Source organism: Schistocerca cancellata, chromosome 10 (assembly GCF_023864275.1).
Source record: "Schistocerca cancellata isolate TAMUIC-IGC-003103 chromosome 10, iqSchCanc2.1, whole genome shotgun sequence".
In the NCBI taxonomy this organism is placed as follows: domain Eukaryota; kingdom Metazoa; phylum Arthropoda; class Insecta; order Orthoptera; family Acrididae; genus Schistocerca; species Schistocerca cancellata.
Genome location: NC_064635.1, coordinates 205,158,075 through 205,181,782, shown reverse-complemented (window position 1 = coordinate 205,181,782; position 23,708 = coordinate 205,158,075). Strand labels below are relative to the sequence as shown.

The 23,708-nt window shown below is 46.2% G+C and overlaps 1 non-coding gene across 1 annotated transcript; it reads left to right on the top strand.

Annotated features, from left to right (window-relative positions):
- Positions 1 to 11,353: 11,353 nt before the first annotated feature.
- Positions 11,354 to 11,428, top strand: Trnat-ugu (transfer RNA threonine (anticodon UGU)). The gene has a single exon. It is a non-coding gene; the product is annotated as a tRNA-Thr (tRNA).
- The last annotated feature ends 12,280 nt before the right edge of the window (positions 11,429 to 23,708 follow it).

Below are 23,708 nucleotides of genomic sequence, written 5' to 3'. Positions count from 1 at the left end.
CGGAGTAAGGTGCGAAATTCTTGGACTCGGTGAGCGTGTAAATGGAATTGTGTTGTATTACGTTGCTAAATGTTGTGCAATATACTTTAATATTCTATAAGTAAAGAAACCATGGTGTGTGTGTGTGTGTGTGTGTGTGTGTGTGTGTGTGTGTGTGTGTGTGTGTGTTTGTGTGTGTCAAAGGGTTTTGATTTTGTTAGCTTTCATCTACGTCTACTCCATAGGTGTTGAAACACTGTAAGGTGCGAGGGTACGTGGCAGAGGGTATTTCTCTAGATGCCATTTCAGTTGGCGAATTCCAGCGGTGGCGTGACCACTCCTTAAGTCTCTCTGTGCGCGCTGTGATTAGCCTAAACTTCTGTTCGCAGTCCCTTCGGGAGTGACACGTAACGACTTGCAACATACGCGGAGACTGCCCGTGAAAAATGTTCCGAGACTGATTTTCTTCCTGACGGTAAGCGACGCCAGCGCAGTAACTACAGTGGGAGCACGAACTAACAACTTCGAACAGGAGATGTACGTTAGACCAGTCACTCTATATCTAAGTACTGCACTTTCGACCGTAGTGTATCAGTTTCGTTATGACACCCCAGCACACTGTCAAATTTCTCTTTCATGGGAGATCTTTGACATAGTTCTTTCTGTATTTGTTGTTAAACGGCTGAAACATATCTGCCAATCCTTGTTTCAGGTTGGCTACCAGAGGCAACAAAATTCTGATTTATAATATTTCGTACAGTTACTGACTGAATTAAAAATTTGGGTGTTGTCATAATCTACTCACTAAGAGGTATAATGTTCGTCAAAGATTTAACACAAGAAGCCAAGTATTAAAGCTATAAACTATGTATGAGTCTTGAGGCAGCGTAACTCATGCGGGCGCAAATACCCAGACTATACTCACACTGTATTTGAGAATGATAGCACTTAGCGTCTTCCAACAAAATTTACATGTACTCCGAAGAGCCAAAGAAACTGGTACACCTGCCTAATGTCGTGTAGGGCCCCCAAGAGCACGCAGCACGACATGGCATGGACTCTGTTAATGTCTGAAGGCCGGCCGGTGTGGCCGAGTGGTTCTAGGCGCTTCAGTCTGGAACCGCGCGGCCGCTACGGTCGCAGGTTCGAATCCTGCCTCGGGCATGGATGTGTGTGATGTCGTTATGTTAGTTAGGTGTAAGTAGTTCCAAGTTCTAGGGGACTGATGACCTCAGAAGTTAAGTCCCATAGTGCTCAGAGCCATTTGAACCAATGTCTGAAGTAGTGCTCGAGGGATTTGACACCGTCAATCCTGCAGGGTTCTCCATAAATCCGTTGGGGTACGACCGGGTAGAGATCTCCTCTGAAGAGCACGTTGTAAGGCATCCCACATATGCTCAATAATCTTAATGCCAGCGGAGATTGGTGACCAGCGAAAGTGCCTGAACTCAGAAGAGTGTTCCTGGAGCCACTCTGTAGCAATTCCGGACGTGTGGGATGTCGCACTGTCCTGCTGGAATTGCCCAAGTCCATCGGAATGCACAATGGACATGAATGGATGCAGGTGATCAGGCACGGTTCATACATACGTGTCACCTGTCAGAGTCGTATCTACATGTTTCAGGGGTCCCATATCACTCCAACTGCACAAGCCCCACACCATAACAGACCCTCCAACAGCTTGTTTTGTCTCCATACCCGCACACGTCCATCCGTTCGATACAATCTGAAACGAGACGCGTCCTACCAGGCAACGTGTTTCCAGTCATCAACAGTCCAATGTCTGTGTTGACGTGACCAGGCGAGGCGTAAAGCTGTGTGTCGTGCCGTAATCAAGGATACACGAGCCTTCGGCTCCGAAAGCCCATATGGACGATGTTTCCATTGAATCGTCCGCATGCTGACACTTGTAATGGCCCAGCGCTGAAATCTGCAGCAATTTGCGGAACAGTTCCACTCTTGTCACGTTGAACGATTCTTTGCAGTCGTCGTTGGTCCCGTTCTTGCAGGATCTTTTTCCGGCCGCAGTGATATCGGAGATTTGATGTTCTACCGAATTCCTGATATTCGCGATACAGTCGTGAAATTGGCGTACTGAAAATTCCCACTTCACCGTTACCTTGGAGATGCTGTGTCCCATCGCTCGTGCGCCTACTACAACACCAATTTCAAACTCACTTAAATCTTGATAACTTGCCACGGTAGCAGCAGTAACCGATGTAACAACTGCGGCAGACACTCTTCGTCCTATATAGGCGTTGCCGACCGCAGCGCCGTATTCTGCCTGCTAACATCTCTCTGTACCTGAATACGCATGCCTATACCAGTTTCTTTAGCGCTTCAGTGTAATTAGTAATTTGCGTTTTCAGCCAATAAGATTTCACGTGTAAGAATACAGAGCCTCGCAGCGGTAACTTTGAATAATTAGTTCTAACCGCGGGACTGCTACGGTCGCAGGTTCGAATCCTGCCTCGGGCATGGGTGTGTGTGATGTCCTTAGGTTAGTTAGGTTTAAGTAGTTCTAAGTTCTAGGGGACTTATGACCTAAGATGTTGAGTCCCATAGTGCTCAGAGCCATTTGAACCATTTTTAATTAGCTCTCGTGTTTCCAACCGCGTCAAGTGTTCAAATTTACATGAGCTTTCACACTTCTAGGCCATTGTGAAGTCAGTCCCTTACGTAGGTGCCGGCTGTGACGTCACTGGTGCCCGCAGCATCTCCATATATGGGAGTTTACCCGGCGTTCGATGTGCCAGCTTCAGTCACGCGATCGCTGGATCCCAGTGTATGAGCTGCAGGCCACACTCTCTATTTAAGATGTTATCGCCGATTTTTATCTCAGTAGCTTCTGTGGTTAAAAAAAATAATGTGCTAGTAGCTGTTAGTACTAGCCACGAAGGAATTTTCGTCAAATTTTGCCCGGTGACATTTTTCTAAAGCACGTTCAGCTGAAGCAAATTTCACGGGGTAGCTTAGGCGACGAAACCTCTCCACGCTCCTTCCTGCGTTGTGCCACAGTGTGTACTGTTTGTCTGACGTAAGACTGGCCGCACTCGCAAGGTATCTTGTAGATCCCATGTGTTCCGATACCTGCTGTGTCTCTTAAGTGATCTCAGAACTTTGTCGGAAGTCTGAAGGTCGATTTGATCTTGTGTCTTGCCCTAGGCGGATCCACAGAACGGCAAGAGAGCAAGTTTCTCTTCCTCGTCGGTGATGTTACTGCGATTCTTGGATGAAATCGGTTAATGTATCAGATGAACGTTATAGCCGTTCTTCGCGTAATCCTGGCTCAGCTGATGGGCACTTTGTCAGCGCCTGATATTCTTGCGTGATGCACCAGTGTTTGTAACACAGTGTGTTTCTGTGCTGGGTGATGATGGATAATGGCGTAAAAGTACATATCGATGTGCGTAGATTTAGTGCAGGCGCTCTGGCCAAAACAGCCGTTTCGTTTGTGTACGAGGATGTCGATTATCAACAATGGGGCAGCTGGAACCCCGAGAATTTTTTATACGGTATTTTACGTTCTCAGAGTGAAATATTTAACACATTAACTCATTTTTAACCTAATCAGACGTTTGATACTGTTTTGTTCAGGAAAGTTGGATCTTTAAGTTATTGAGGGCGGGTGGTTACTGCTTCACGCCGAAACCGTGACAACAAATTGCGCAGGTGTGTTCTAGCCTTACCCGAAATCTAAAAGAGGCGCGATAACGGAAAACTTAAATCAACCGATAATTGCAGCGTTACTCCGCTGAAAATAGATACGCCGTTGCTGGAATATTTCTCAGGCCACCGGCAGCGTGCGGAGTATTGCGGACAGAAATGCACGAACCGCCGGCCGGACGGCTATCGCGGCTCAGGTCGTGAATCTGCGAGATTGGTGACAACCGTTCGAGTGGTCGTTGGCAGCAGTGCTCCGCAGCCTCCTTTCCAGGAGGGCGGAGAGTGGGGGCGGCGTGGCGAGGTCGGGGGAATTTGTGGCTGCGCAGTTGGCAACGCGCTCGCGCCCGTGGCGGTGGGCGGCGCAGTCCCTTCAGTTGAGACCTCGCTCCCGTGCCGGCAGGTCGCCGCTACTTGTTGCTTCGGCTCGCGCCGGGTGGGCTCGGTTCGGTTCGTCTCGGCTCGGTTCGCATCTCGGCCGCAGTCGGGCTGCGCACCCGGAAGTGGCAGCTGCGGAGCGGCCGGTGCTCAGGGACTCGTGCGTAGTGCGCGCGCGCCGTGTGCGGATCTGCGTTGCTGTTGACAGCTGTGCAGTGTCAAGGTTGCCGCCGTGGCGTGGCGAGTTTCGCGTCAGTGAAGTGCTCAGCTCTCTGCGCCACTGCGAAGTGATCCGTGTGTGACAGTGTTCCGGACACACTAGTCTAAATGAAGAACGAGGATTTCCGCTTCTACAAGGTCAACTCTCTCTCTCTCTCTCTCTCTCTCTCTCTCTCTTTCTCTGTCCGTCCAGTTTATCTCGCTTTGTTTGTTTGTGTGAATGCCTGCGTGTGTGGGTGAGGTCGTATTTAGTAAACGTTACGGAAGTCTGCGGCCTCGAATAAGGATGCTTCCACGCAGATAATGTGGACGGAATCCAACAATGAACGCTGTGTTTCGAAGGGGCGTAAAGTAGTTCGTAATTCGATCGTCACTCCGTAAAGGGCGACACGACTGAGACTATTTCACTATTTTTTCTTTTTTGACAGTAAGTGATCAAAACAGGCTCAAGTGCCACGATCTCGCCCCTCCCCCCCCCCCCACTCTGCACCCTCCCACTCTCACTCGCTAGAAATCATGGTTTTTCTATCTCTGTTAATTGAATTACCGACAGAGATTGTCGGTTGACCCGTGATGTAATTGTTCGACGTCACATGTGCCCAAACAACAGATAGAAAAGAATACTGACAAAATTTATTATTATTATTATTTGCATATGGGACTTTTTGGATCACGCAGGGCTTTGAGATTCGTTTTTCTGATCTACCACACGGCTCTCATTCTGTCTCTAGGGGCTAATTCTCGTTCGCCAGTGTACTTGTTTCCTGTTTTTCTTTTATTTTATTTTTGTTTTTAACCTCATTCCCTTGGTGTACGACCCTACAGCTTGCCTTTGAACTGAACAGATTTCTGTATATTCTATAATTTCCGTATGTGTATGTCATAATTTTGTTCTCAACCTTCATCGTTGCGAATCTTCGAACGTGTCCATCAAATTTCGGTCTTCGATTTCTAATGTCTGCTCCCAGGTTCGATGTGGGTGGTGGAGGTGCTTAGTGGTTTAGGCACTAAATGCGGTTGTCATCAGCGCCCTTGCTTGAAATAAATACAGGCGAGAATGATGAAATCTACTAGAGAATAACAATGAATTTTAAAACCAAGTTGTATCCTCCCAGAAGTATTTAAAATACGGGGGTTGGAACTTTAACAGTGACGATAATTTATTTACAGCTCGTACAAAATAGATACGTGTTTCAAAGTTTCACCGACCTTCAAAGTAGTCACCAACATTGTGTATAATCCGTTACCAGCGATGTGGAAGTCGTAGGATACTCTTAGCAGTGCCAGTTGTGGTTACAGTTGGAGCGGCGCGGTATATTGCCCGACGAATTTGTAGCAGTTCTGAAGCGAATGCTGTGAAGTGTTTCCTTCAGTTTAGAAATCGAGTTGAACTCACGAGGGGATTGCAGAAGGTGGTGTAGCACTTCGCAGCCCCATCAGTCAAACAAATCAGTAACAGCTTGCGCTGTACTTGCTTAAGCATTGTCCTGCAAAATGATGGTCTGGTCCTGCAGAAAGTGTCATCACTTCTGTCTCTGTGCTGTTCGTTTTTGGAACAACCTACGACCAGCTCCCCACTCTCTTTGTTTATGTGCTCCTCATGCCTCTGTTCATCTGCTCCTTCCCCCTCTGCCCATCTCCTCCTTCCCCCTCTGCCCATCTCCTCCTTCCCCCTCTGCCCATCTCCTCCTACGCCCTCGCATCTCCATCTTATCCGGTCCACTGTGTCTCCCCCTAACCTCTCTATCTCCTCCTGTCCTTTCTCTCTGTACATCTCTCCTTCACCTCTCTCTGTCTGTCCTTATCTTCCTCCCTCGGTCTCTCTGCACGTGTCACCCCCACCCCAATAGGAGGTTGCTAATTCTTAATATCTTTCCCGATAGTAATTAAAATATGTTCCAGATTTGGCTGAAATCGATCCAGGAGCTTACGAATTTTTCGCCCGCATATGCAAATGTCACATATATTTCAAATACTGCACGCGTCTTTGTGCACACGTTTCACCTGTATATCGAGCAAATTTCATCCAGCAGTTTCGGTTTCACGCAGCACTATATTTATTATCTCATGTTTCCTGAACTTTGTGTCGTACAGCAGTATAATTGTGTAGGTGCATTCAGTGCTATACATGGAAAATGTCTGAAAAATATGCCGCGAAATCAGTTAATAGTAAACAATAATACATTAAAAAAAATCATGCCTGGTAAGGCAGTTTTACTGCATGAACAACTAAAATGTAAAAAAAAATAAACTTTTTCACTTTCGTTATTTTGTGGTGGTTGTCACTGAGAAAAACTTTCGTTAAGTGCTGAAATTGTGTGCAAAATTTGTTGGAAGTAGCTGCATGTTCTCATTCTCAAATAATAGGTGAATAAAGTCTCGGTACACTCCTTTATCACTCCCAGTCCTTTTCTTTTGATAATGGGTGATTCATTCCAGGCAGCGCTTGATACGTGTACCATGTTTAGCTGAAATCGGTCCACAGGTTTAGGAGGAAATATGGTACATACATACATACGTACGAAGCGTAAGGTTTTGTAATACGTGTGGATACTCCGATAGTTCGCAACGGAAATTAAAGAAATGATTCTACATAATGCCGCTTTTTGGGGTTCCATACCTGAATAGGTAAAAACGAAACCATTATGGGATCGCATCCTTTTTCATAGCGAAAAAGTCAAATCTAAATGAAAGCTATCGGAAGCATTTTTTGATACACAAAGCGCAATCATTAGATCAATCCTACCCACATAAATTCAACATTAGATTTCATTCGTAAAAATAACATTGCGGGGCTTAATTCTGTGACTGGCCTGAACGGGGGAATAATTCTAAAGCAGACCTGCTCCACAAGCAGTTGTTTACCTCTGGCCGACGTGATAACACATGCTGACGGTTCGCGTCGCGCCTTAAATCCATCGCTTCGGCATCTCATTATCAGTTACTGCTGTTCATCGTATCGTCAGTCGAGATAATTCCAAAGACGTTATCTCGTCTATCGCGTCTAATAATGTGTTTCAATCTGAAGTTTTCAGTTTTGTTACAGGTGTAACGCGACATTTGCTTTATCTGGTTTCATCTTTCCAGTGAAACAAGGAGCGTGCACCTACTTTCAGTGAAACGCTCATCATAACCCATCGCCGTCTTCACCAACACCACCATCGTCATCGACAAACAGCCAATTTATATTTACGGTTCTGAAACGTTTCTCCGTAATGAATCGTGCGAGAAAGCCTACGAACTAGGGACTTGGGTTAGGCTTAAATCATATCTCTGTATCCCTCTTTAAGTGGTACTGTTCAGTTCTCTCGGTGACACTACATTGCTTAAGTTGATCGTTGTTGGTGAAATCATCCGCTTTTACTGACAACGAAGGGGTTACAATTTGCTGGAAACGTGGTCCAAGCCGCAGAATATGGCCTTTAGGTCAAGTTGCAAGAACTTTACAGCGAACTACCCCCCACCGAAATGCTCTGATGTGTCGCTAATACGACGGCAAGTCAAAAATTATATACACTTTTCATTCTACCGTTTATTAACACTAACATAGGGGTATACAATGCACATCATTTTTCTAGGTAATCTCCCTCCATCTCAATGCACTTGGCCCAACGGACAACGAACTTACATATTCCTTCCAAATAAAATGTTTTCCGTTGGCCGTGAAGCCACTTTTGCACTGCATTTCGCGTGTCCACATCTGAGGCAAGTCGGCGACCACGCAAAGCCTCCTAGTGTGGCCCCGACAAGTGAAAGCCACTTGGAGCAAGGTCTGGGCTGTAGTGAGGGCGCTCCAATACCTCAGGTTTCACCTTGTTGATGGTTTCAGTAGTGTGACAGGCCGTGTGTGGTGAGTCCTGCAACAATACCACCTTCATCTACAGCAAACCTTGGCGTTTGGTGCTAACTGCTGGCGTCAGCTTCTTTTCCAACAGTTCACTATACTCCGCACTGTTGATAGTCGTTCCCTTTTCCATAAACTGTGCCAGTATCAGCCTCAGTGAGTCCCAAAACGTTTCCAGCGGATGACCCCGTCTTGAATTTTTTCCTCGTCGGCGATCCAGGGTGTCTCCACTGCATACTCGGGCTGTTTGATTCAAGCTCGTAGTGGCAGACCCATGTTTCATCTCCGGCGGCAGTTCTGCTCAAAAGTGCATCACCTTCGTTGCTGAAGCGTTGACAGACGCTAACACTGGTGAGCTTACGGTCGTCGGTAAGCGTTCTCGGTATCCACCGTGCACAGACCTTATGGAAACCGAGATCGTCGTGCATGGTTCAAATGGTTCAAATGGCTCTGAGCACTATGGGACTTAACATCTATGGTCATCAGTCCCCTAGAACTTAGAACTACTTAAACCTAACTCACCTAAGGGCAACACACAACACCCAGTCATCACGAAGCAGAGAAAATCCCTGACCCCGCCGGGAATCGAACCCGGGAACTCGGGCGCGGGAACGTCGTGCATGGTGTGATGGGCGGAGCCACGCCTGATGTTCAGAGCGGATGCTACTACCTCTTCGACAGCGATTCACCTGTTCGCCAGAACCATCTCTCGAGCTTGCTGGATGTTGTCGTCTGTAGGGAGGTTGATGGCCGTCTCGCCCGCTCTTCATGCGATCCACTTGTTCGACCACGTTTAAACTTCTGGATCCACAAAAACACAGTTTCACGTGATAGTGCACTTCACCCATCTTGCGATGATAGTCTGCGATCAATGTCTGCCGCTTTGACACCCTCCGACCAGAGGAATCGGATCACCACCCGTTGTTCCTCTTTGGTGCACACTTCTAACGGAGCTGCCATGCTATATCTGCAACAGAAGGAAGAACAATGGAGGAAATAAGGTCACACTGTCACAGCATTACCACAACAGTGTAACAGTGACATGTGTAGGGACAGAAGACAATATGCGCAATGTAACGAACGTTATGGCAGTAGTGTAGATAATTTTTGACTTTCTTCGTAGATCCATATTTAAATTGCATGATGGTGGGACATCAGCTGGTATAATTTTTATGGTGAAACTCCTCCAACTGTCCTTAAGATTTATATTTATTTGGCTACTAGTTTCGACGTTGCGTCAAGGCCGTCCTCAGGCCCATACACTTTGATGATATCAGTTGTGTGTGGCTGAGTACTAGAAGTCCACGATGAGACCAACACGTGCTCCACACGGATGGCGGGAGTTACTGCCCGCCATACATGTGAAGCACGTGGTAGAACATCTGGTTAAACTGTGTGCTGTGAGAGCACAGCACTTAATTAGGCACTGACGCATTGCGGATGGTATACGTCAGTTCGTCTGAGTGTATTTCAGACAAGCGAGGCAGCTACAGACGTGATTGACACTTAAATGTCTGCTCGAACAGCTCAATCGGAGATCCAACATAGGTCGCTCGGGTATGCAGCCTGGCACATCTGGATGCCGATCCCGTTGCTAGCGCGACACGACACTGCGTGGGAGGTGATTGAACAGGCGGGTGGCAGCAGAGCTCGGCCGTGGCGAGATACGCCTCCGCCAAGGCGCAGCTCACAAACAAGGGGGCGCAAAAACTGAAAAATAAGCGTCTAGTTGATAATTAACAGAGAGCAGAAGTACCCGGAGCTCCATCGCACGTGTCCGTGTCGTCTGTCTGCGACAAGGGGCCGTTACCTCGGCCAGACGTTGTAAATTTCTTTGTTGCTGGCAAGGACCACAGCGTTCAAGAAAACGAAACTTTTGTTTTCAGTCTTACCATTTAGTTGATACAGGAACAACAACCTTTCTTTAAATATTTCGTGAAGCGTTTATTAACGAATTTGTCGCAGTTGTTGCACATACGTTTGGCGACTGGTTTCGAACCACCTGGTTCATTCTCAAGTCTGACGTACTCAGGATGCACTGAACTTAATAAAGGACATTACAGTGGGAATCCATGCTTTACAAAGTAATCGTAGATGACTGTCACAATCACCATGTGCCTACTTAGCAAGTCAGAATCAAACTGAGTTTTTCGTGGTAGCAGTTCTGTTCATAAGCAGCTATTCCTCACATCTGCCAAAGCATCAAGCAGGAATTCGATATCACCACTGTTTTACCAAATACTTAATATGCAGATTTTTTACCGATTCCGATCACAGGCCTCTAGAGGGGACCCTATAATGTTTCGATAACGAACCAATGTGCGGAAATGATCCGTTTGGGTTTAACATAACTTCGAAAATGGAAATGAGCGTCTGGCGTCATTGGCCGGGAGGCCCCTTACGGGGCAGGTCTTATCACATTCGACGCCACACTGGGCGACCTGCGCGCCGGATGGGAATGAAATGATGATGAAGACAACACAACACGCAGTCCCTGGGCGGAGAAAATCCCCGACCCAGCCGGGAATCGAACCCGGGCCCGTAGGACGGCAGTTCGTCTCGCTGACCACTCAGCTGTCGGGGCGGACATAACTTCGAAGATCGGATAGGTCCCAAGTCTCCCGCCTCATGGAGCGCACACTGAGGTGATAATGAGCTCTGACTCTTGTGCCTTACAAGAGCCCGTGGTGTGGACAGCAGTTCGAGTACTCGTCACAGCGTCCTCTTCGATTCTCTGTGGAGCGCCACAGTCTGGCAGTCAACCCTCCTACACTGCGCGACACAGCTAAAGGATAACCTTTTCGAAAACTCGTAATTGTCTCTCATTACGACGGATCAGTTTGAAATTTGGCTCAGGGGTGCCTACTGTCGTTTTCGACCGCTTTATGCGTGGGAATCAATGCCCCAAGGCGTGTTCCATTGGCGTCCTTTGACACCCCTACGGCCTTCTCGTGACATTTCTGGACGGTGCCGCGTGTGAAATGTTTTCCTCGGCCAACCATAAGAAATGATACGAAGTTGGCATCTATTCTTTCGGACATGTCTGAAAGAACAGATGCCGCCTTCATATCGTTAAGGCTAACCGGCTGATGATCTCCGTTCTGTGCGGATGCACACGAATTGCCTGAACACTTGCGGGACTCGATGGATTGTCTGCCGCGAGTAATGGGTATAATGGCAGGGACACTAAGAGTGAAGTGTGTGGACTATAAGTTGGGAATATGGGACTCACGGGGAGCGTGCCGGCGATAAATCCCTGCAGTCCTCTGTGCCCTCGGTGGCTCAGATGGATAGAGCGTCTGCCATGTAAGCAGGAGATCCCGGGTTCGAGTCTCGGTCGGGGCACACATTTTCAACTGTCCCCATTGATGTGTATAAACGCCCGTCAGCAGCTCATGGTGCTGATTTAATTGTAATTTCAACCATAAGAAAATCGTGTGATGTCATCGCTGCACGTCGCGGTTCTGACCCCCTTCGCAGAGACATAAGAAGAAGGGGTGAAATGTGGGTGAAAGGGGCTGTGACGACATTCTTATCGCGAGGCCCGTCCATGGTGGCGGTGAGCAGAATTGTGGTGAAATGTGGTACCAGCCTGTCATTATTAACTCACCTGACAGCTCACATGAACTTCTGAACTGTGGCCTTTTTTTTTTTACGAAGGTATCGAAACCTTGCTGTTTCAAGCGAGGCCGAGCCCGAGGGAAAACTCTTGCACCATCACAGAGGGAGGCTGTAGGCACCAAATTTCAAACTTAGTCGTCAGAACTGGAGACAGTTGCGGGCGTCGCAAGAATGCGTAGTGTAAGTATTGCACCCGTTGTCGTAGTAGGACAAAAATAACGCGAGATGTAATAATTACAGCAGGAAGTGATTAAGGCGCACTCTTCGCAGTTCTGTGTGTACCGCGAAATGGAAGATTGCAAAGTGATGATCATCAAACTTATTTTGTATCAAACGGTACGTTTACGGGCGTCGGTTACTTATCTAAACTTTATCTCTCTCTACATCCATACTCCGCAAGCCACCTGACGGGGTGTGGCGGAGGGTACCCTGAGTACCTCTATCGGTTCTCCCTTCTATTCCAGTCTCGTATTGTTCGTGGAAAGAAGGATTGTCGGTATGCCTGTGTGTGGGCTCTAATCTCTCTGATTTTATCATCATGGTCTCTTCGCGAGATACACGTAGGAGGGAGCAATATACTGCTTGACTTCTCGGTGAAGGAATGTTCTCGAAACTTTAACAAAAGCCCGTACCGAGCTACTGAGCGTCTCTCCTGCAGAGTCTTCCACTGGAGTTCATCTCCGCAACGCTTTCGCGATTACTAAATGATCCTGTAACGAAGCGCGCTGCTCTCCGTTGGATCTTCTCTATCTCTTCTATCAATCCTCTCTGGTACGGATCCCACACTGCTCAGCAGTATTCAAGCAGTGGGCGAACAAGCGTACTGTTACGTACTTCCTTTGTTTTGGGATTGCATTTCCTTAGGATTCTTCCAGTGAATCTTTACCGACGATCAACTTCATAGGATCATTCATTTTAAATCACTCCTAATGCGTACTCCCAGATAATTTATGGAATTAACTGCTTCCAGTTGCTGACCTGCTATATTGTAGCTAAATGATAAGGGATCTTTCTGTCTATGTATTCGCAGCACATTACACTTGTCTACATTGAGATTCGATTGCCATTCCCTGCACAATGCGTCAATTCGCTGCAGATGGGCTCGCTCTGAGCACTATGCGACTTAAATTCTGAGGTCATCAGTCGCCTAGAACTTAGAACTAATTAAACCTAACTAACCTAAGGACATCACAGACATCCATGCCCGAGGCAGGATTCGCACCTGCGACCGTAGCGGTCGCTCGGCTCCATAGTGAAGCGCTTAGAACCGCACGGCGACTCCGGCCGGCCGCTGCAGATCCTCCTGGATTTTAGTACAATTTTCCATTGTACTAAATACACCACAGCATCATCCGCAAAAAGCCTCAGTGAACTTCCGATGTCATCCACCAGGTCATTTATGTATATTATGAATAGCAACGGTCCTACGACACTCCCCTGCGGCACACCTGAAATCACTCTTACTTCGGAAGACTTCTCTCCATTGAGAATGACATGCTGCGTTCTGTTATGTAGGAAGTCTTCAATCCAATCACACAATTCGTCTGATAGTCCATATGCTCTTACTTTGTTCATTAAACGACTGTGGGGAAGTGTATCGAACGCCTCGCGCAAGTCAAGAAACACGGCATCTACCTGGGAACCCGTGTCTATGGCCCTCCGAGTCTCGTGGACGAATAGCGCGAGCTGGGTTTCACACGACCGTCTTTTTCGAAACCCATGCTGATTCCTACAGAGTAGATTTCTAGTCTCCAGAAAAGTCATTATACTCGAACATAATACTACAACTGATCTGCTAAGTCCCTTCTGGTACATCTACATTCCTGTAAAAGGAATTGCGAAACACTCTGTTGTAAACAGTAACAGGACAGTAATACCATCTTGGTGTACACCCGACATTGCCTTTACATCTATCGATTTTATAAGGTAAGACTAAGTGATATGTGAGAAATCAGAATTTTCCGTCCAAGTAGTATAGATTTTATGGTCATTAGCGCATCAGTGGAAAAGAGACCGAAGCAGAGAGGAAAGCCCTTGGCTGGTTTGCACAGCACTCGTGTCCACGCGTTTGGCGGTGCGCCTGCGCAGCCAGCCTCCCGTGACCGCGGGCTGCGGGCCCGTGAGTGCAGCACGCGACGTTATCTCGCGGGGATGGGACAACTGGACACACGCGTCCGCGCCGACTGCGGCGTGAGTCACACGCAGGTGCTTTCGGTGACGTGACGTGCGCGGTTCAAGGCGGGTCAAACACCTGTTAATGACAACGACCGCGCAGGGGGGCTTCGACCGCTCGTACCGGCCACAATGTTCGAGAAGCCTCGCACGTGCCGGCCAGTAGCATCTATCTACATGCCCTGCCTGCGATCAAATCGTCTCTGTGTCAGCTGCTTACTTCCTCAGCATGTTGTTATTTCGGCATGGCTACATGTTTTCGTAAAAATGTCGTGTGACTTGGGCCTCCCGTCAGGTTGACCGTTCGCCCAGTGCAAGTCTTTCGATTTGACGCCACTTCGGCGACTTGCGCGTCGATGGGGATGAAATGACGATGTTTAGGACAACACAACACCCAGTCCCTGAGTGGAGAAAATTTCCGACCCAGTCGGGAATCGAACATGGGCCCTTAAGACTGACATTCTGTCGCGCTGACCACTTTTTTCTTTTAATCTAATTTTGTTCGTTTTCGTTCATCGTATCTGCTCGGGGCGGACGTCGCAAGACACCCGTTCCAGTTCGTCGTTGATCCATTAACTCAGTTTTTTTTTTTATTACAGAGGGTCCACTCAGCTACCGGGGGCGGACACATGTTTTCGTCATCGTAGTCTACAACAGTACCGAAACTGAATGCGCGGTACACGAAAAGTAGGTCCCCTAGGTGAAAACTGTCTGTTACCAGGTATAAGGGCCGATCAAAAAGTTTCCGTTCGAAGGCCGTGCAGTCTAGAATCGGTATGCCATTCAGACAAAATAGCCGGATTATTGAGGCAACCATTCACCAGGTTGAAGATAATCTCTTCGTTAAAACACCGTGCCCATTTGGGTGAAGAAATCCATAACTACCTGCTGCATGCACTCATCCAAAAGGATTCGTCGACCCTTCAAAACCTTTTCTAAGGGACGAATGACTGATAATCGAAACTGTAGAGCGGCCGATAGAGTGACTTCTGCGATGTGGGGACGTGCGATATGAACTTGGGGCACCATTTCACATCGGCGGTTTTCGACAGACATGCTCGTGCAGAAAAGCGCCGCACTTCGTTAGATCTTTCCTCTTTTACATTAATGTAAGCTGCTAAGGGTCCAAGACACATAAGCAATACTCAAGAATCGGTCGAAAAAGTGTTTTGTAAGCCACTTCTTTCGTGGAAGAATTACATTTTCTTCAGATTGGCACCTTTCTTTCCTACTGTTTGTTTTATGTGGTTATCCCACTTCAACTCGTTGCAAATCTTTAATCCTAGTTGCAGTGATTACTGTTCGCAGCAATGTGTCACCAATAATGTACAGGGTTATTACAAATGATTGAAGCGATTTCACAGCTCTACAATAACTTTATTATTTGAGATATTTTCACAATGCTTTGTACACACATACAAAAACTCAAAGTTTTTTTAGGCATTGACAAATGTTCGATATGTGCCCCTTTAGTGATTCGGCAGACGTCAAGCCGATAATCAAGTTCCTCCCACACTCGGCGCAGCATGTCCCCATCAATGAGTTCGAAAGCATCGTTGATGCGAGCTCGCAGTTCTGGCACGTTTCTTGGTAGAGGAGGTTTAAACACTGAATCTTTCACATAACCCCACAGAAAGAAATCTCATGGGGTTAAGTCGGGAGAGCGTGGAGGCCATGAAATGAATTGCTGATCATGATCTCCACCACGACCGATCCATCGGTTTTCCAATCTCCTGTTTAAGAAATGCCGAACATCATGATGGAAGTGCGGTGGAGCACCATCCTGTTGAAAGATGAAGTCGGCGCTGTGGGTCTCCAGTTCTTGCATGAGCCAATTTTCCGCGGGCTACGCGTGAAACTTGCCCGCACGCGTTCAACCGTTTCTTCGCTCACTGCAGGCCGACCCGTTGATTTCCCCTTACAGAGGCATCCAGAAGCTTTAAACTGCGCATACCATCGCCGAATGGAGTTAGCAGTTGGTGGATGTTTGTTGAACTTCGTCCTGAAGTGTCGTTGCACTGTTATGACTGACTGATGTGAGTGCATTTCAAGCACGACATTCGCTTTCTCGGCTCCTGTCGCCATTTTGTCTCACTGCGCTCTCGAGCGCTCTGACGGCAAAACCTGAAGTGCGGCTTCACCCGAACAAAACTTTATGAGTTTTTGTACGTATCTGTAGTGTGTCGTGAGCATATGTCAATGAATGGAGCTACAGTGAATTTATGAAATCGCTTCAGTCATTTGTAATAGCCCTGTACGTTAGCGTATTTTTCACCTATGTAAACGCAATGCACTTTCTGATCAGAAGAATCTGGGCAGCTATTAACTCCGTCCGAAGAGGCCTTGGAAGGCCCAACTGTGTCGACCGACCGCCGTGTCATCCTGAGACGACGGGGGTAGCTGGACGTGGATGTGGAGGTCATATGGTCATCACACCGCCCTCCTGGCCATTGTCAGCTTTCGTGACCGGAGGCTCAATTGGCCTCACAAGGGCAGAGTGAGTCCGCTCACCAATCGCGCTGCGCCAAGGCCGTTGACGGACACCTGTCAGTGGACATTAGTATGGGATGTGTCGACCTTTCTCCCTTGAGACTGCTTGATCTCTTCAGTGCTCAATTTCAGTGAGGTGTCTCAATATTTATGGAGGAATGGCTGCCCAAGAACTCAGAGCCGAAACCAGCGAAAATAGTGAAGTTGGGTGCTCGGGCCTCGAGCGAAGCTGACGTGCTAACTCATCCCAAAGCTGTATTTCAGTTGGTCCAGGTGGGAAATCGGGACAGGCCAGTCCGTTTAAGAAATGTCGTTATCCATGAACGATTTTCTCACGGATGCAGTTGTAAAACAGGGCACATCGATTTGCTCATACAGTCAGTGACTGTCTCCAAACTGCTCCTCTACGCACTGCTGTAAGATGTGTCAATATCCTCCCGCATTCAGCGTTTTCTTAAGCGCAGAAAGGCGACCACGCCCTAACTACGAGATACACCCCCATACCGTAACACCACCTGCTTCACTGTTGGTACCACACACAGTCGCAGGTAATCTTGTCCAGGCAATCGGCAAACTCAAACCCTTGCATCGGGTTGCCACAGGGTGTAGCGTGAGTCATCAGTACGGATGGCTCATTTGGGATCATCACTGGCGTCGCTGTTCACACTACCTCAAGCGTCGCTTAGAACTGACTACAGAAACGTGTGGCTTACGAGAAGCCGCTCAACCATCCCTACGCATAGTCACTGTACTAGCTGCACAGTTGACAGCACTTTGGAGCAGACGAATAATTGCTTCCGCTGATTCCGTACCATTTTGTTAAAACTGATGTCCCCAATTTTCGACGGTCCCTGTCGGTCAGTACTGGAGGACTGCCTGGCCTTGGTTCAGCTGGGGATTGTTCCTTCGCGCTACCGCTTCATAATTACGTCACTAACACACGACTTGGTCAGCTATAGAAGGAGTCAAATGTCTTTGATGGATTTTTTATTCAGGTGACGGCCAATGATTTGTGCACGATCGAAGTCATTTAGCTCTCCTGACCGACCCATTCTGCTCTTACTCCTACCTTCTCTACTGACCTCTACAACCTCTACTGACAACACAGTGCTCCCTGCCGCCTTTTATACTGGCGGGCCCACACTCGTGACATCAAGTGGTCATTTCCGCGTTACTTAGGGATGTGCGCGTACTTTTGATAGATTGGTATATGTCAGATTGATTGACGTTCAGTGTGAAATGTCAGTGCCAACAGCAGTCATCAATTCTCTGCTGACGCTCCTGGGGCGACCTACAGTCTTTTGACTTTCCTACCTCCTTACAGACAAGCGCGTCATATGCAAATAGCCTTTTGGAGTTTCCGACGTTTCCACTATACCGATCCTTTACGATTCTAGCAGCATGACTTTGAATTTGGGACTGCTGTCATTCCTACTCATACGCCATGAGGCTATTTCCAGACAAAGCTGTTGTTGCAGACAAAGCGGTTGTCTGTAAAAAGGTACCAGCATCGGAAGACTATAGCGAAATACAGGAAGACGTGCAGAGGATTGGTCAATTTGAAAGTGGCTGGGAGCTGGTGCGGAGTAGCAAGGTAGCGGCCCAGAATAAGTTGATTAAAATTCAAACAATTCAGTGTATTTAAATAAACAAAATAAATTCACACAAGACGAACTCTGAGGCAAGCTTGAAACACATCAAATAAGAATAGCACGTAGCACCAGAATTTATTAATGATACTTTACCGAAAATCAATTGTTGGCACGACAAATTTGAGCCACAACTATCAACTGAATTAGTAAAGAAGGTTAAGAAAAGCAACTGGTGGCAGAATTAAATAGAATGATGAAATGAACACAAACTTAAGCAGCAAGTGGCGACGAAAGGACCATAAAAAACTATTGATGTAATAAAGTTTTGTATAACACTGACAATTTAAATGAATTTTTTAATTTGAGTGTGGCTAGTTCTCTGAAGTACCGGAACAAATATATTAAATATGTTTTCTAGTAGGCCTACTGTGTGGCACCAAGGTCCTATTAAATAATAAAATTCAAACCAGACGGTAGACCCTTTGAGTCAGAATACTTATTACTGAGTAGACAGACAAAGTTTAAAGGGATCAAAACTCAACGCCGGTAATTGCATCGTGATACAGTAGAAAGGTACACAAAAATCTGTCTTAGATGGTGACGGAAGCGGAAAAAAAAGAGAGATTAGGCTTTGCAGCACTAGACTGAACAGCTTACGGGTAACATACAGCTTTTTCCGTTGCAAGTGAACAGCCTGTCCCAGTAGAGATATTTCTTATAATATGCTGGCTTTGGCATCGGGATCCACGGATACACAAAATAAACAGACTGAATTACAAGGCGTCCTTCCTGTAACACACTGGACTCGCATTCGGGAGGACGACTGTTCGATCCCGCGTCCGGCCATCCTGATTTAGATTTTCCGTGATTTCCTTAAATCGCTGCAGGAAAATGCCGGGATGGTTCCTTTGAAAGGGCACGGCCGGCTTCCTTCCCTGTCCTTCCCTAATCCGATGAGACCGATGACCTCGCAGTTTGGTCACTTCCTCCAAACAGCCTCCCCCCCCCCCCCCCTCTCGTAACACACGAAACACAGATGAAAGATCTTAAAAATTAATGTAACGTATTCATACACAGAACAACTTGATATTAAAAGAACCACTCGCCCTCAAAAGGTACGATAAACAACCTTAAATAGTTTTTAAGTACCATATTACGAGCAGCAGTGACGTAATTCCCAAAAGGTTTGCAAATTTAACCGGCACCCTCAACCAAAACGACAGGACTGTGCCAAGGAGCTCCACTAGTGCCACAAGATCAGTTAGAGAGCCGCTCAGTAAACAACGTGGCGTAACTAGTTCACTGCTTCTACTGTGCTTCTGACAAAATTGAGCAACCGGGACGGCGAGTAACACAGAGGACGAGATCGCATTGTTCTTCTTTTGCTACTGCCTTGTCCCGCATCGTGTGCAGGGTCTGCAGGGTTGAGTACGGATATGGCAAGGTTAATTTTTAAGGGGTGGCCGGATGCCCTCCCTGCCGCCCCCCCCCCCCAAACCCCCCAGGATGGAATAAGTATACCCCAGCTGTCAGCGTCTAGTGTAAATCATGGAAAAGTGCGAATGTGTTTCAAATGTCTGCGAGTCGTGTAACTGGGTCGGGGGTCCAGCCCGTTATTCACTTAGTGGGATGTGGAAAACCGCATAAAAACCACATCCAGGATGGCCGGCAGACCAGCCCTCGTCGTTAATCCGCCAGGCGGATTCGATCCCGGGCCGGCGCGCCTATGAAGTCCAGGAAGCAGTGCATTGCGCTCTCGGCTAACCTGGCGGGTGCGATCACATAACAGCATAACAGTCGTTAAAGCGAAGGGTAGTTGCTCACCGTAGTTGCAGAGTATCGGTGTATAAATCAACAACGGCGGAAGTGACAGAGACTACAAGCAAGCCCGGCGTTTCCACAGGACAGCTGTCGTTTACGGACCACCAGGACGTAATCCAGAGACAGCCCTTACGGCCAGTGATTAGAACTGATCGACTGGTAACAAACCTGCCGTTGCAGCTGTCGCAGATTTCTACGGGATACTGAGATGCCGAGCACATGTAGATGTCCAACCATCCAGTCGCAATAAGGTGTGCACAGTACGATTTTCACTGGCCAAACAACAACAACAACAACAACAACAACAACTCGCACTTCCGATTAGCACTCACTATCGTTTTAAACGTAGCCGCCGCCCAAGCGTTCCTCCGGTCAAAAAGACACTGCCCTTGTTACACGCACTCGCTTAATACATGACTCCGTCTGACTGCGCCCATAACTAACACTCTTCCCACCGCTTAAATCACTTATCTGTAGGCACAGCTCGGCCCGAAACGTGAAGAAGCAATAGCATTTCAGGGTAGCGAGAGCCAGTAGGATTGTTTCGTTTTGAATGAGCTTGTGTGCAATGTGGCAGAGACAGTGTTTTATCTGATTTGATCCATTATAAATGGTTTTTGAAAGCCTGCGACTGTAGATACAATAGGTTTGTTTATAAATAAATAAATCTCCTGCTACCAGTCACGGTTTTTCTTTATTTTACTATTCGCACGACGCGTTTCGAGAAATAATTTCCATGTTCCAGTGCGTTTTTTTGATGTGTATTAAGCCATTTCTTTTGCTGTTGTCAGTGTGTGTGAGTCTGCTTCGTTTTGTTGACTTTTACTGTAGTAGATAAGAAAGGCGATTTTTAGTTGGGTATCAATTCTTTTTGTGAGGTTAGTGGCTAAAATTTAGAACAATTTATACTTACGGTTTTCTAATGGTCCATTTGTGTAGAGTCTCACACACACTTAACATCACACACAACTTTTACACTTTACACATCGAAAATATCTTATATATACAAAACAGTTACAAAGATCTTCTTACAGGTAGTTCAAGGAGATAACATTATAGGTCTTCCACAGATTATGATATGCTTACGTACAGAGGTTATTTATCTTAACAATTTGGCTCATGAATTACTTATATTGATTTTACAATTGTGCTTATTTCTATGTTTTACTATTTTTATTTAAGTATATTATCGAAACATCTGAAGAAATTCACTGATTCACTTTCAAGTTTTTCATTTAATATTTTATCTTCATATTTTCTGTAATGTGAATATATCTCCAGTTCTTCAAGCAAATCCATTTTATGTCCCTTATTTAGTCGGTGGAATACTTTGACATTTTGCTCTATTTTTCCAAATGGGTGTCCTGTATTATGTATGCGTGTTGCTATTGCTGATGTAGTGTGTTTCTTGTGTGTGTATGCTCTGATGTGCTCTGTGTACCTGGTGTTGATATTTCGGCCTGTTTGTCGTACGTAGAACTTGGAGCATTCCTGGCTTGTTACCTTGTATATTCCAGAGTATGAATATGGATCATGATTACACTTTATAATATGTATTAGTTTTTGGTGTAGTTTATTGGATGTAGAAAACCCAATTTTTACTCTGTGATTTTTGAAAATATTTCCAATCTTCTGTGATACATTGCCTATGGTTTTTTTTTTTCTTTTTTTTTTTTTTTTGTCATCAGTCTACTGACTGGTTTGATGCGGCCCGCCACAAATTCCTTTCCTGTGCTAACCTCTTCATCTCAGAGTAGCACTTGCAACCTACGTCCTCAATTATTTGCCTGACGTATTCCAATCTCTGTCTTCCTCTACAGTTTTTGCCCTCTACAGCTCCCTCTAGTACCATGGAAGTCATTCCCTCACGTCTTAGCAGATGTCCTATCATCCTGTACATTCTCCTTATCAGTGTTTTCCACATATTCCTTTCCTCTCCGATTCCGCGTAGAACCTCCTCATTCCTTACCTTATCATTCCACCTAATTTTCAACATTCGTCTATAGCACCATATCTCAAATGCTTCGATTCTCTTCTGTTCCGGTTTTCCCACAGTCCATGTTTCAATACCATGCAATGCTGTACTCCAGACGTACATCCTCAGAAATTTCTTCCTCAAATTAAGGCCGGTATTTGATATTAGTAGACTTCTCTTGGCCAGAAATGCCTTTTTTGCCATAGCGAGTCTGCTTTTGATGTCCTCCTTGCTCCGTCCGTCATTGGTTATTTTACTGCCTAGGTAGGCAACTTCATTGACTTCGTGACCATGAATCCTGATGTTAAGTTTCTCGCTGTTCTCATTTCTACTACTTCTCATTACCTTCGTCTTTCTCCGATTTACTCTCAAACCATACTGTGTACTCATTAGACTGTTCATTCCGTTCAGCAGATCATTTAATTCTTCTTCACTTTCACTCAGGATAGCAATGTCATCAGCGAATCGTATCATTGATATCCTTTCACCTTGTATTTTAATTCCACTCCTGAACCTTTCTTTTATTTCCATCATTGCTTCCTCGATGTACAGATTGAAGAGTAGGGGCGAAAGGCTACAGCCTTGTCTTACACCCTTCTTAATACGAGCACTTCGTTCTTGATCGTCCACTCTTATTATTCCCTCTTGGTTGTTGTACATATTGTATATGACCCGTCTCTCCCTATAGCTTACCCCTACTTTTTTCAGAATCTCGAACAGCTTGCACCATTTTATATTCTCGAACGCTTTTTCCAGGTCGACAAATCCTATGAAAGTGTCTTGATTTTTCTTTAGCCTTGCTTCCATTATTAGCCGTAACGTCAGAATTGCCTCTCTCGTCCCTTTACTTTTCCTAAAGCCAAACTGATCGTCACCTAGCGCATTCTCAATTTTCTTTCCCATTCTCCTGTATATTATTCTTGTAAGCAGCTTCGATGCACGAGCTGTTAAACTGATTGTGCGATAATTCTCGCACTTGTCAGCTCTTGCCGTCTTCGGAATTGTGTGGATGGTGCTTTTCCGAAAGTCAGATGGTATATCGCCAGACTCATATATTCTACACCAACGTGAATAGTCGTTTTGTTGCCACTTCCCCCAATGATTTTAGAAATTCTGATGGAATGTTATCTATCCCTTCTGCCTGATTTGACCGTAAGTCCTCCAAAGCTCTTTTAAATTCCGATTCTAATACTGGATCCCCTATCTCTTCTAAATCGGCTCCTGTTTCTTCTTCGATCACATCAGACAAATCTTCACCCTCATAGAGGCTTTCAATGTATTCTTTCCACCTATCTGCTCTCTCCTCTGCATTTAACAGTGGAATTCCCGTTGCACTCTTAATGTTACCACCGTTGCTTTTAATGTCACCAAAGGTTGTTTTGACTTTCCTTTATGCTGAGTCTATCCTTCCGACAATCATATCTTTTTCGATGTCTTCACATTTTTCCTGCAGCCATTTCGTCTTAGCTTCCCTGCACTTCCTATTTATTTCATTCGTCAGCGACTTGTATTTCTGTATTCCTGATGTTCCCGGAACATGTTTGTACTTCCTCCTTTCATCAATCAACTGAAGTATTTCTTCTGTTGCCCATGGTTTCTTCGCAGCTACCTTCTTTGTACCTATGTTTTCCTTCCCAACTTCTGTGATGGCCCTTTTTAGAGATGTCCATTCCTCTTCAACTGTACTGCCTACTGCGCTATTCCTTATTGCTGTATCTATAGCGTTAGAGAACTTCAAACGTATCTCGTCATTCCTTAGTACTTCCGTATCCCACTTATTTGCGTATTGATTCTTCCTGACTAATATCTTGAACTTCAGCCTATTCTTCATCACTACTATATTGTGATCTGAGTCTATATCTGCTCCTGGGTACGCTTTACAATCCAGTATCTGATTTCGGAATCTGTCTGACCATGATGTAATCTAATTGAAATCTTCCCGTATCTCCCGGCG